The sequence below is a fragment of the Microcaecilia unicolor genome, chromosome 2, assembly GCF_901765095.1.
Source record: "Microcaecilia unicolor chromosome 2, aMicUni1.1, whole genome shotgun sequence".
NCBI classification, from domain to species: domain Eukaryota; kingdom Metazoa; phylum Chordata; class Amphibia; order Gymnophiona; family Siphonopidae; genus Microcaecilia; species Microcaecilia unicolor.
Window position 1 is genome coordinate 282,848,869 of NC_044032.1, and position 12,516 is coordinate 282,861,384.

Below are 12,516 nucleotides of genomic sequence, written 5' to 3' on the forward strand. Positions count from 1 at the left end.
TTGTGCTGCCCCATCCAGATCCCTCCAACCTGAAGGGCCCCCCTAGTGGCCATTCCCCCACCTGAAAGTATTTCCTCACCCAACCAAAGACCTTCCCCTAGGCCTTTCCCCTCTGGGCCTCCCTTAGTCAAAAGCATTAGTGTCTACTAGTCTGGGCAACAGTGATTTCCAGCCTCTATTGTCCCCGCCCCTGCCTTCATGAAAAATGATGCCGGTGACCTCTAATGGTAGTCTTATGATACTACTGCTAGGGGGTCATGTTTCCATATAAAGGCAGTAGATACAGGCCTTGCTATAGTATTTATGTAGTAATTAGCTGCTTTATATGCATTTGCATGTTTTGTATTTCATTACCATGTATTTGCAGGGTGACCTAAATATTGCTGCATTAAGACACTTCAACCAGTGTTAGAGCCCTTTAACATGCAATTGGGGCAAATAAAGTGGGTTAGTGTCCTAACGCAGCTTGTTAACTACTCTCCTTAATGTCACCACAAGAGGTGTAGTTATCTGTTTTTCATATTAGTGGCTTTGCTGTTAACAATCAGTAGTGAATTTTGCTCTGCAGTAACTATATATGTGCACTATTGATAAAGAATGTGCACTCTTCACAAATAGCGGGCACCCTTTCTGAAAAGTGTGCTCTTTTTCAGAAGAATGTACACTATATTGCTGCCGTAATGACAAAAAATTGAACAAAATGAACAAATTGAAAATTTCCATAAATGACATGGAAACGATACAATATGAACATTTTTCGGCTGCACACCCCTACCAAGAGAACATATGCTTTCCTGCAAGTAGCCCATTTACTCAGGTAAATGTTTTGTGGAACTTGCCCTCATTGTATACTTTTATCATAAAATAGAATTTAATATTTAAAAGTTGGATGTCTAAGTATGAGGGATGGTGAGGTAATCACGTTTTTTTTTAGTTTAATTATCAAAATCTCAAGAGGGGCATTGACAGGATGTGAAAGGCTGAAAGTTGACCTAAAGTGCCCATTACCCTTGCATTGGCCCTAGTTAGATGCAAAACCTTTCCGCAGGTCATAAATAAGGACCTAAATGTGCCTTCCTCCTTTGTACCTGTTATTTGTGTAGAAGGTAGAGAAAAGAAAAATAGCATAAATTCTTTTAAAAACATCATGCATTTGAGCTGTTCTCCGCTATGGACCCCGTGAGACTGCATCTGCATTACCTTCAGGCTTAAACTTAGGCTGGCTGAAAGTGCAGGAGGGGAAGGAAGATGAGAGGTTGTTGTTTGTCAACATGAAACCAACATTTCTGAAGTAACAATGCCAAGTCTGAGGATGAGCTCTGGAGGATGACTTCACTCAGTAAAATATGCTCACAGCCCACAGACAGCACTGAGGATGGACAAGATAACGCTTATTTTAATGACATGCAATTAAAATATTTCAGAAATATAAGATACATTTCCCACAGCAACATTTGCAATAGAAATTATACATTTTAATATAAATGTAATGCTAATTTTTAAAAAGTCGTGACTTTATTGGCAGTGAAATGAGCCTTCAGAATGGAGTTAGAAAAAACTGTGGTGCTGCTTGCATTTGCCGATTGTAACTTCACAGTGATCTGATAAACAGAGAAATCAGTGTACAAAATACAAAGAAGGGCAGAAGGTATCCAAGGCATATTACACAAATCAGATAAATTAAATTTTTTGCATACCACATCACATGCATCTGCACCCATGTGTTGTGAGAAATGTGGTGGTGGTGGTGTTTTGGTGCTCCTTGCACAAACCCCAGGCTAGTCTGCAATTGGTGAGAATGTAGTTGGATAGATGGAATTCAGTGATGACATTCCTGCAGTATTCCTTGTAAAGTCCTCAAGCTGTGGGAATGCTGGTGACCAAGGATGCCAGGATGGAACCCAGTAGCAACCAGAGCACTATCCCTCAATTTCAGAAACAAATTGAGAGTGGTTGAGGTTGACACAATAGAAGACAACGTCAGCATGTAAGCTAGAAATTAGAAATAATTACCAAATAGTCTTAAGCAACATTATTTCCTATTGGATGCAAAATCTATCTATACCCAAACTAATCAGAATCTTATCAATTGAATGTAGATGTCTGGTCTTAACCTAGACAGTTCCATTCACAGACAAAATGGAGGCATTGACCAAGCATTCTGGCACTGTAAAAGCAGTAATGGTGATCACTATGACAATCTGAACCGGGAATAACATCTTGTCCTCTGCAGAATCACTGCCCACAGATCAGTATGTTGAGAAATGCCAGAGGAAGTACCCTGGAGGAGCCTGTCTCAGTCTCACTATATTGCTGGTGCTACATTGATTGAGAGACCTTGCACACTCTGACTTATGGCTTGTGTCTTAAAATCCCCATGTGATGAGTTGAGAAATATGAAAATATGCAAGATTTTTATATTTTACTCTTGAAAGGAATGAATATGAACAGACATGCAAATGTCTGAAGGATTCTGTTACTAACTGCTGTATCACAAACAAATCTAGTCATTTTCCATGTAAATTAATGTTAGAGCTTGTACATATGTGTGTCTGCATTTGACGGGGGCTACCTGTGTTGTACAGACCCTAAAGAACAGGGCCTGGGAGAACTGGAGATATGGGATCCAGTAGGGTATAAGGGAGAAATGAAAAGTCTCTTGTCAGTCATTATAGTACACTGCCTTGACTGAATTCTTTCAAAAAGGCAGTAAATAAATCCTAATAAAATAAATAAATAAATATTGTTACGTTCCTCCGAAGTGAATTTTCAAGGGTACAGTCTGTGAATGTTCAGCTAAGAATAACTATTTGTTGAACCAAATGTCCTAGCTATAGGCCTTGAAACCTAGACATAAATGAAAATAAGAAAATTGTCAGTAGCATAGCCAAAGAAGGAAGTATGTGGGCCAAAAAGATATGATGTACCTATTGATATATGAAGACTGAGCCTGAGAAAAACAAAAGTTGTCTTGATTGCCAATTAAGTTATCATGCCAAAGAATGAATCTGCATTCTGAAATTTGCTAATAAAAGTAGCTCAGCAAAAAGGAGAGCTCAGAGACGTTTCTTACAAGGCTGCTGGATTTCTGCAGCTGTGATAACCTTTCCTGAAGCTAGCTCTAGTTACAACTGTAACCTGTGTTGTGTTTATTTCCTTGAACACACCTTGCTTTATCTGTATTGTAAATAAACATTTTATTAGTAAATATCTGGTTTTTATGTTCTGAGCACATGACCTTAAACTTTACAGTGCAGGTTAATGTAATTCCCCAAAGATATCCCTTCATCATCACCCTTTTCATTTCCCCTTTCCCTTTTTTGACATTTTTTACACTAACCACTAGGCTACTCCACTATTGGGTGGGAAACTATCTGTATGGGTGCTGTTTTCGAGACCTCTGTGTGAGCTCAAATCAGGCTTCCAGACTTCACACAGCCAGAATCATCCACCCACAACCCCCTTCTCCCTAGCAATCCACCCACAACGCCCTCCGTCTTGCTAGCCATCCACCACAGGAAAAAAAATAGGCATTTGTTTACTTTTACTTTTTCTTTCAAAAGGATACAAATCTGAATGCTTTATTTTGCTTTTAGCAGTGTTTACCTGAGAAACATACAAATCATAGGTAAGCAAACCTCTCACTCTGCATCACCCACTGGCCCCCACTTTGTTATCTATTTGTAGACTGTTCCCACCTCTTTCCCCAAAAAGTTGAATGGCAGATTAAATGCTTTTATGATTCATCTAGAACGCATACAATGTTTTTCAAAAGTCAAGTAAATATATATTCAATAACTGTAAAGCAACGTGTTCAAATTTTGAATCAAAACCCATTTATCATATATGACCCTTTGAATTTTTTTAAGTACATGAGATTCAACCTGCCACTGGGCCTTGTTTTTGACTAACACTTTTTGCTGAATGGATATCATAATTTGTTCATTTGGTGGCACCCTTGGATCGTAATCTATAACTACCTCTTTTAGACTGCAAACATTTATTTTCTCACTGTTTTCGCTGTTGAGTGTAATACCTTTTACCTTCAGACAGATCTCACTGCTGAATAGCTTCTACCCATGTTTTAGGACCAGCCGATACAAACTCTCTGAGATGCTCACCCTTAAGGATCTCATTCGTTAAGTCGCCTAAATAGTCACCCAAAGGAGGATCCCACTCACCCCCCTTACTTACAAAAATCACAGAGTCTGTATCATGATAAAGGCAGCGCTCTTGTAAAGCGTCAAGAACCCTGTACAGCTCTAGCCGGTCACATGCCTTTGCAAAAGAGGATATGAAGATGTTAGGGTTACCCAGTGGTGCACGCCGCATCATCGTCTATAAGATCACAAGATGACACGGTGTATTTGAGGGAAAGCAGATACATATACAGTTAATCGGGGTCTCTTAAGATGCTAGTGGCAGGTATATTTCTTCTTTGACCAAACTTCCCCCACAAAGAGTTTAAGAACAGTTTTGCAATTTGTCATTTTGCAGGGTTCACAGTTATCTGATCAGCGCGTAAAAGCACACCTTCTTTCTGATAGAAATCATCTATGTATCAGTTTTGCTGCTCAGCATCAGTATACCACTGAGGAAACCCCGATGCTTCCTGCTTTTGTCATAGATGCATATTTATGTATTTTGCAAAGAGTTGTGTAGATGTCTGTTCAAAATGCCAGACCTCGTAGATTTCCCCCACCCTGTACCCTTTAGAGATAGCCATTTCCAATTCAGCAGTACATCACATGCCCACCATGGCTCTCTCACTGTCATCGTGGTCACATTTCTCCCACTGACTTGTTACGGCGCAGGTATGACACAATCAGAACATGAGTTTACCGTGCACCCTAAAGGGCAGTATGGGGAAGAGTCCAACCAAGGAGAACACCTTGACATTTACAAGCCCAAAATAATCAGATTTTGGGATGTCTGTTCGGATATTCTTTAGTTTTATTGACAAAAGGATACAGGCTGGTAAAATCATAATAGTGTATTTTATCACCCTGTTTAACCTGATAGTACACATACACATGCCATTTGTTTTGCTTCCAAAAAGGGTGTCTTGTGGAACTCAAGGTTTCAGTAACGTGGCTCTGCTCAGAAAGTCCTCACATTCCCTATCCGTTTTAACCAAACTATCCCACTCATGTTCCCAAATACTGACAACTTTAAACCCTTTCTCTTTTAGGTAATCTGCCTTGTACTGTATTTTGTCATTGAGAAACCAGAAGGTGGTGCCCGTCAAAGGGTTCTGTTTTTTAGCATCATAGCAGGTCATACAGCCATTGTAAAAGCATCTGTTAAATTCAAAGGCCGTGCCCTAGCCGTTAATGACAGCATACCCATTGAGAAAGTAGTCACCCACCTGCATTTTGCCCCCCTTCAGAGCATGTCTGATTTGTATGTGTTATTTGTCCATCGACAGCCGGCAGAACTATGTTTTTCATTTTTAAACACATGAACTTGAACATGGCCATACATATAGAAGCAAGTGTGATGTATTGGAAGGGTCTTTACAATGCTGTAGGGTTGCCCCCCCCTCCCCGATATTTCTTCTATGTCTACCGCCACAACCCTCTCTGTCATTTTCATAATTTCCTCTCTGTAGAGGACACAGGCTTACATGTAGAAGGCTTACAACAGAAGGCTAGTTCTTTTTGTAAATCAAACGTCTTATGCTTGTTCTCACCATACCAGCATATGAAAGCCTCTTTCCAATTCAGCAGTACATGTCGTAGTACTTTTCCTCAGTCACTTCCCCCACATAGTTTTGGTTTTCCACGATATTAAAAAAGTGAGGAAAGTACCCTTTGCTGCCTTCAAAGCCCTTGGCTTGCAAGAGCTTGCTAAGCTTCATGGGAAGAAAATTTAGAGAATCTATAAAGCGATTTGTAAAAGCTTACTGTAGAACTGTTTGATATCTAAGATACTGTAAAAATGATCACGATGGAGTAACAGATATGTGGTCTTATAGAATGGCTGATGATCGCTTGTTTTAAAAAAGACACCAGCTGTTGTTAGCTATACAATGTAGGACTCGCATGTTTACGCCCAGATTTTGTTCAAATACCACTACGTCGCTCAACATAACTTTTTTGTTTTCTGACCATCCTAGCTCTGGCTTCAAATAACAATTCTATGTCTTTTAGCTTGATAGCAGGTGGTGAATGCCTCATGATGTAACTTCCTGTTTTGTAGAGGGAGGGAGGAAGGAAGGAAGCTGTCAGTGGCACGTACAGAGCTACGCCCCGCGCACAGTTTCATTCTGTTTTTTGTTTTGCTGTTGTGAACACGAGGATTGGACTCGGAGAGGAGAGCGAGCAAGCATGAGAGAGAGAGACAGGACAGCTCGTGGTTCCTTCAGGCTGCCGCAGTCAGTGTCAGAGACCTGTGCTCTTACCCCTAACCAGATAGGGGAGCTCGTTTTGGGGGGCAATGCCCCCTACCCCCAAACTGTGCCTATGTACAAAGGGATCCCAACCCTTCCCACTTGTTTTGGATACTTCATCAAATTATAAGCTCATCCCACCATCGATCATTTTGATTTGGACGCTAATTCATTTGCTCATACATTTACTAAAAAGGTTTTGGACATAAGGTCTTCTGTTCCTCTCCCATCTCCCCCTACCCCCCCCCCCCCTTGCAATTTCCTCTCCCATTATGGATAAGATGGCCACTTTCAGCTCTCTGTCCTGTTTCACAATACTGCCTGAAACTGATGTAGTCAGAATTATCTCCTCTGACAAATGTTCAACAGCCCCTACTGACCCTCTTTGTACCTACCTCATGAAACAAATCAGCACCTCCTTTTTCTTTTTACATTCACTCCATTACAGCTATAAGCCTTTCTCTAGGCACTTTTCCTCTTAAATGGAAATCAGCTATAGTGTCTCCCCTCCTTAAGGACCACTATTCTGATCCTATGAACCCATTAAATTACCATCTAGTTTCTACGAATTTCTATCAAAGGTTACTGAAAAATTTGTTGCACAGCAGATTACAACATTTCTTGAGAACACAATTCCCGCCAGACTGGATTATGTGTTAATTTCAGCACTGAACATACTCTTCTAGCACTGTCTGATTTTCTCCACTTAGTTATTGTTTGATCTATGGTATATTAAATAATGAGGAACCTTGAACATTGAACTCGGGTGGACTGTCAGTGATCTCGGCCCCTGGCAATAAGGATCATGGGTTCCCCCCAACCAGAGATTACTGGTTCTGCATCTATTGTAATATTTCTAAAGCTTTGGGAATGAGATCCCTTTTCTTTGTTCTCCTACATTTTAATATACATAAAACTATCCACTTCCCCTCCTCCCAGGCTGCCCCATACTATTTACAAAAAAACAAAAAAAAGCCTACTAGTAGGGGGTTTTCCTGCCCCTATCTCCCTGCTAGTAATAAGAATGCTGTCTAGGAGTTCCCCCTATGTACTGTTCCAAAAAGTACAGTAGTGGCGTCCCTCATCTAGCACTTTCTTTTTATGGCCAGTAGGAAACGAGAACATAAGTATAGACATAACGGCGCAGACCAATGGTCCATCTAGCCCAGTATCCTGCTTCCAACAGTGGCTAATCCAGGTCACAAGTATCTGGCAGAAACCTAATTAGTAACAATATTCCATGCTACCAATCACGGGGCAAGCAGTGGCTTCCCTTATGTCTACCTCAATAACAGACTATGGACTTTTCCTCCAGGAACTTATCCAAACCTTTTTTAAACCCAGATACGCTAACCGCTGTTACCACATCCTCCAGCAACGAGTTCCAGAGCGTAACTATTGTTTGAGTGAAAAAATATTTCCTCCTATTTGTTTTAAAAGTATTTCCATGTAATTTCATTGAGTGTCCCCTGGCCTTGTACTTTATAAAAGAGTGAAAAATCGATTCACTTTTACCCGTTCTACACCATTCAGGATTTTGTAAACCACAATCATATACCCCTTCAGCCTTCTCTTTTCCAAGCTGAAGAACCCTAAGCCCTAACCTCTTTAGCCTTTCCTCATTTGGGAGTAGTTCCATCCCATTTATCATTTTGGTCACTCTTCTTTGAACCTTTTCTAATTCCGTTATATATTTTTTGAGGTAAAGCAACCAGAATTGAATGCAATACTCAAATTTAGGTCACACCATGGAGCGATACAGAGGCATTATAATATTCTTATTCTTATTTTGTATCCCTTTCCTGTTTGCATTTTTGGCTGCTGCTGCACATTGGGCAGAAGATTTGCGTTCCCTGAAAGGCTTCACTTAACACAAGACTATCTCTACTTCAGGAAGCAGGTGAAAGCTTGACTCTTCAACCAGACCTTTAACAAAAGAAGTAAATGATACTGGTTGCACATATTATAACAGGACATGTTTATCCACTCCTACCCTAGCCAAAATAATGTTCAAGCACCTTTCTGACTTCATTTGCAACTCTCTTTAACTAGTCCCTCCTGTTACTCTATCTTAACTATCTATATGTTACATCTTTGATTACACCCTATGCTGTCTATTAAAATGTTTTATTGTTTATTATGTTGGCATTGTAATGTAGCATTCTATGCCATACTTTGTATTGTTTGAATAATTTTACTGCTGTAACTGTTTGACTTATTCTTGCTGTACACTGCCTTGAGTGAATTCCTTCAAAAAAAACGGTAAATAAATCCTAATTAATAAATTGTCTACAATAACACCTAGATCTTTTTCTTGAGTGCTGACACTAAGGGGGACCCTAGCATCAGGTAACTATGGTTTGGATTATTCTTCCCAATGTGCATCACTTTGCATTTGTCCACTTTACATTTCTTCTATTTGGACGCCCAGTCTTCCAGTTTCCTATGGTCTTCCTGCCATTATTCACAATCTGCATGAGTTTTGACAACTCTGAATACTTTCATGACATCTGCAAATTTATAAATATGTTATCCCAGTACAGATCCGTGAGGCAATCCACTATTCACCCTCCTCCATTGATAAAAATGGCCATTTAACCCTACCCTCTGTTTTCTGTCCAATAACCAATTCCTAGTGCAAAGAAGGACATTGACTCCTAACCCATGACTTTTTAATTTTCTCAGGAGTCTCTCATGAGGAACTTTGTCAAAAGCTTTCTGAAAATCTAGTTACACTACATCAACCGGCTCACCTTTGTCCATATGCTTATTCACGCTTTCAAAGAAATTAAGCAAATTTGTGAGGCAAGACTTCTCTTGAAGTCTCTGAGCCCATGCTGACTCTATCCCATTAAACCATATTTGTCTATGTATTCCATAATTTTATTCTTTATAATAGTTTCCACTATTTTGTCGAGCACTAAAGTCATGCTTACTGGTCTGTAATTTCCTGGATCACCCCTGGAACCCTTTTAAAAAATTGGCATTACATTGCCCACCCTGCAATCCTCAGGTACTATGGACAATTTTAACGACAGGTTACAGATCACTAACAGCAGATTAGCAATTTCATGTTTGAGTTCTTTCAGTACCCTGTGGTGTATACCATCTGGGCCAGGTGATTTATCACTCTTTAACTTGTCGATTTGGCTCAGTACGTCTTCCAGGTTCACTGAGATTTATTTCAGTTCCTCCATATTGCCACTCTTGAAAACCATTTCTGGTACAGGCAGATCTCTTACATCTTCTTCCGTAAAGATCAAAGCAATGAATTCATTTAATCTCTCCGCTATGACCTTCATTATCTAATGGTCCCCTCACAGGCATTCTGCTTCTGATGTACCTGAAAAAATGTTACTATGAATTTTTGTCTCCACTGCAAGTTTTCTTCATATTCTCTTTTACAGTTTATAGTTTACAATTTATTCAGACTTGATATACCGTTTCCCTACCATAGCAGTCAAAGCAGTTTACAATAATAAATCATAATAACAAATAAAAAGAACTTCATAAAAAAGAGTAAAGCACACTCACCCAAGATCATGTGGAGGGGCATAATTGAACGAAAACGTCTATCTCCATGGGCGTTTATCTCCGAGAACGGGTCCGTGAAGGGGCAGACCGAACCGTATTTTCGAAAAAAATAGACGTCCATGTTTTATTCGACAATTTGTGAGCTGGGCGTTTTTGTTTTTCAGTGATAATGGAAAATGAAAGCGCCCAGCTCAAAAACGAATAAATCCAAGGCATTTGTTCGTGGGAGGGGCCAGGATTCGTAGTGCACTGGTCCCCCTCACATGCCAGGACACCAACCGGGCACCCTAGGGGGCACTTTTACAAAAACAAAAAAAAAGGTAAAAGAGCTCCCAGGTCCATAGCACCCTTCCCTTGTGTGTTGAGCCCCCCAAATCCCCCTCAAAACCCACTGCCCACAAGTCTACACCATTACTATAGCCCTAAGGGGTGAAGGGGGGGCACCTACATGTGGGTACAGTGGGTTTGGGGGGGTTGGACGACTAAGCATTAAGCAGCACAATTGTAATAGGTAGGGGGGGGATGGGCCTGGGTCCACCTGCCTGAAGTCCACTGCACCCCCTAACAACTGCTCCAGGGACCTGCATACTGCTGCCAGGGAGGTGGGTATGACATTTGAGGGTGAAAATAAAAAGTTGTGAAACATCATTTTTTGTGGTGGGAGGGGGTTAGTGACCACTGGGGGAGTCAGGGGAGGTCATCCCCGATTCCCTCTGGGGGTAATCTGGTCATTTAGGGCACTTTTTGGGGCCTTATTCGTGGAAAAAACAGGGTCCAGGAAAAGTGCCCTAAATTCTAGCTACAAACGCATACTTTTTTTCCATTATCAGCGAAAGGCGTCCATCTCTCCTCAGCCGATAACCACGCCCCAGGTCCACCTTCGCCACGCCTCCGACACGCCCCCGTCAACTTTGTACGCTTCCGCGATGGAGTGCAGTTGAAAACGTCCAAAATCGGCTTTCCATTATACCGATTTATTCGTTTTTGTGAGATAAACGTCTATCTCCCGATTTGGGTCAAAATCTAGGCGTTTTTCTCTTTCAATTATAAGGTGGACAGTCATCCAAACCAAACATACCAAGTAAAAAAAAAACAAAACAACAATATTCTTCTGCTTTGTGAGGCAGTGAGGGACCTGATGCAGGTGTCCCTGGTACTTTTCCCTGTGGGGCGTGGCAATTCAACCATCTGACAGCATGGGGGCATTGAACCTGCTGTATTCCTGGCTGAACTGCAGAACTACTACGGCAGGATCCAGTGCATTATGGGGAAGTGAGGCCGGCTGGCCCAAAGGGAGTGGCTTCAGAATACAGGAATTTAAAAGCCTCAGTACAGAGCAAGAGGAGAGAGGCCCCAGGAGGAGAAATCCCAGGAGTAGCAAGGTCCTGATACAGCGACCTTGGCAAGAGAAGCCTCGCGAGGAGGAAGGTCCCAGTACCGAGACTCAGAGGAAGAGGAAGAGCAGGAGCTGAGTGTGACCTGCCTGCCTGTATTGTGAGCTGTGGCAATCTGGCTAAGAATTACTGTAAGAGTGAATGCAAGTTATCCTGTGTGGCAGGGGCGGACTGACCATTTGGGCAACTGGGCAGTAACCGAGGACCCAGAGGCTCTAGGGGGTACAGAGGATCTGCCTAGATGCCCACCGCACACTACAGCCCTCTCTGGTCCAACCTTTAAAGATGCACCGCTGGTGATCTAGTGGCCTCTGTCGGGGGCAACATGTTTTCTGTCCTTTGTGCTGCCGCTATTCTCCCTGCCCGGCACCGCTGTACTTCAAAAATGGTTGCCGAGACTCCCTGCGGAAGTCTTGACAGACTGTTGAGACCCGCAAGAGTACCATGGAAAGTCTTGGCCGACATATTGAAAATACGGCACCAGCGGCGCTGGCAGGAGGGGGAATAGCAGCAGTGCAGCTGGCAGAAAATAACATGCTACCTCCCCCCCCCCCCCCCCCCCCCCCCCCCCACACACAGACCAGTTGACCACCAGAGCAGTTCAGATAGGACCGGGGCACTGGGAGTGTCGACTGTGGCAGTAGTAGGGCAGCAGCCCCATGGTAAGGGGTGTCGGGCACCCTCAGTGCCCAGGGGCCCAGACCACTCTCAGTCTGCCCCTGCTGTGTGGCTGGGGTAAACCATAAGGGCATGTGAATGCTATAAATCTGAGACAACCAGGGCTTTTTTTGAGGGGGTACTTGGGGGTACTGAGTACCAGCACCTTTTCTATTGTCTGCTAAGTTTGACCCATGGTCCCCATGTTTTAATGAAAGAGCTTAGGCTCTACACACCAATTCTGCCTTGTCATAGATTCTGTGACTGGTTGCAGGGGGCCTGGCTATTGTGGGGTGGGTCCCTCAGTGATCACCCCACCCCTGAAGGGTGGCCTGGCATTTGAGTACCGGCACCTTTTTCGCTAGAAAAAATGCACTGGAGACAACACAAGTTATCCTGAGTGGCTGGAGAAAGCTATGAGGGCATGTGAATGCTGTAAAGCTGACACAAGCCAGTGGGTGTGTGGAAACTGAGGAACTGTTCTGTATAAAAGTATGGGGACATTAGTACTGTTTTGCTAAGCTGTGCAACCGCTGGTGT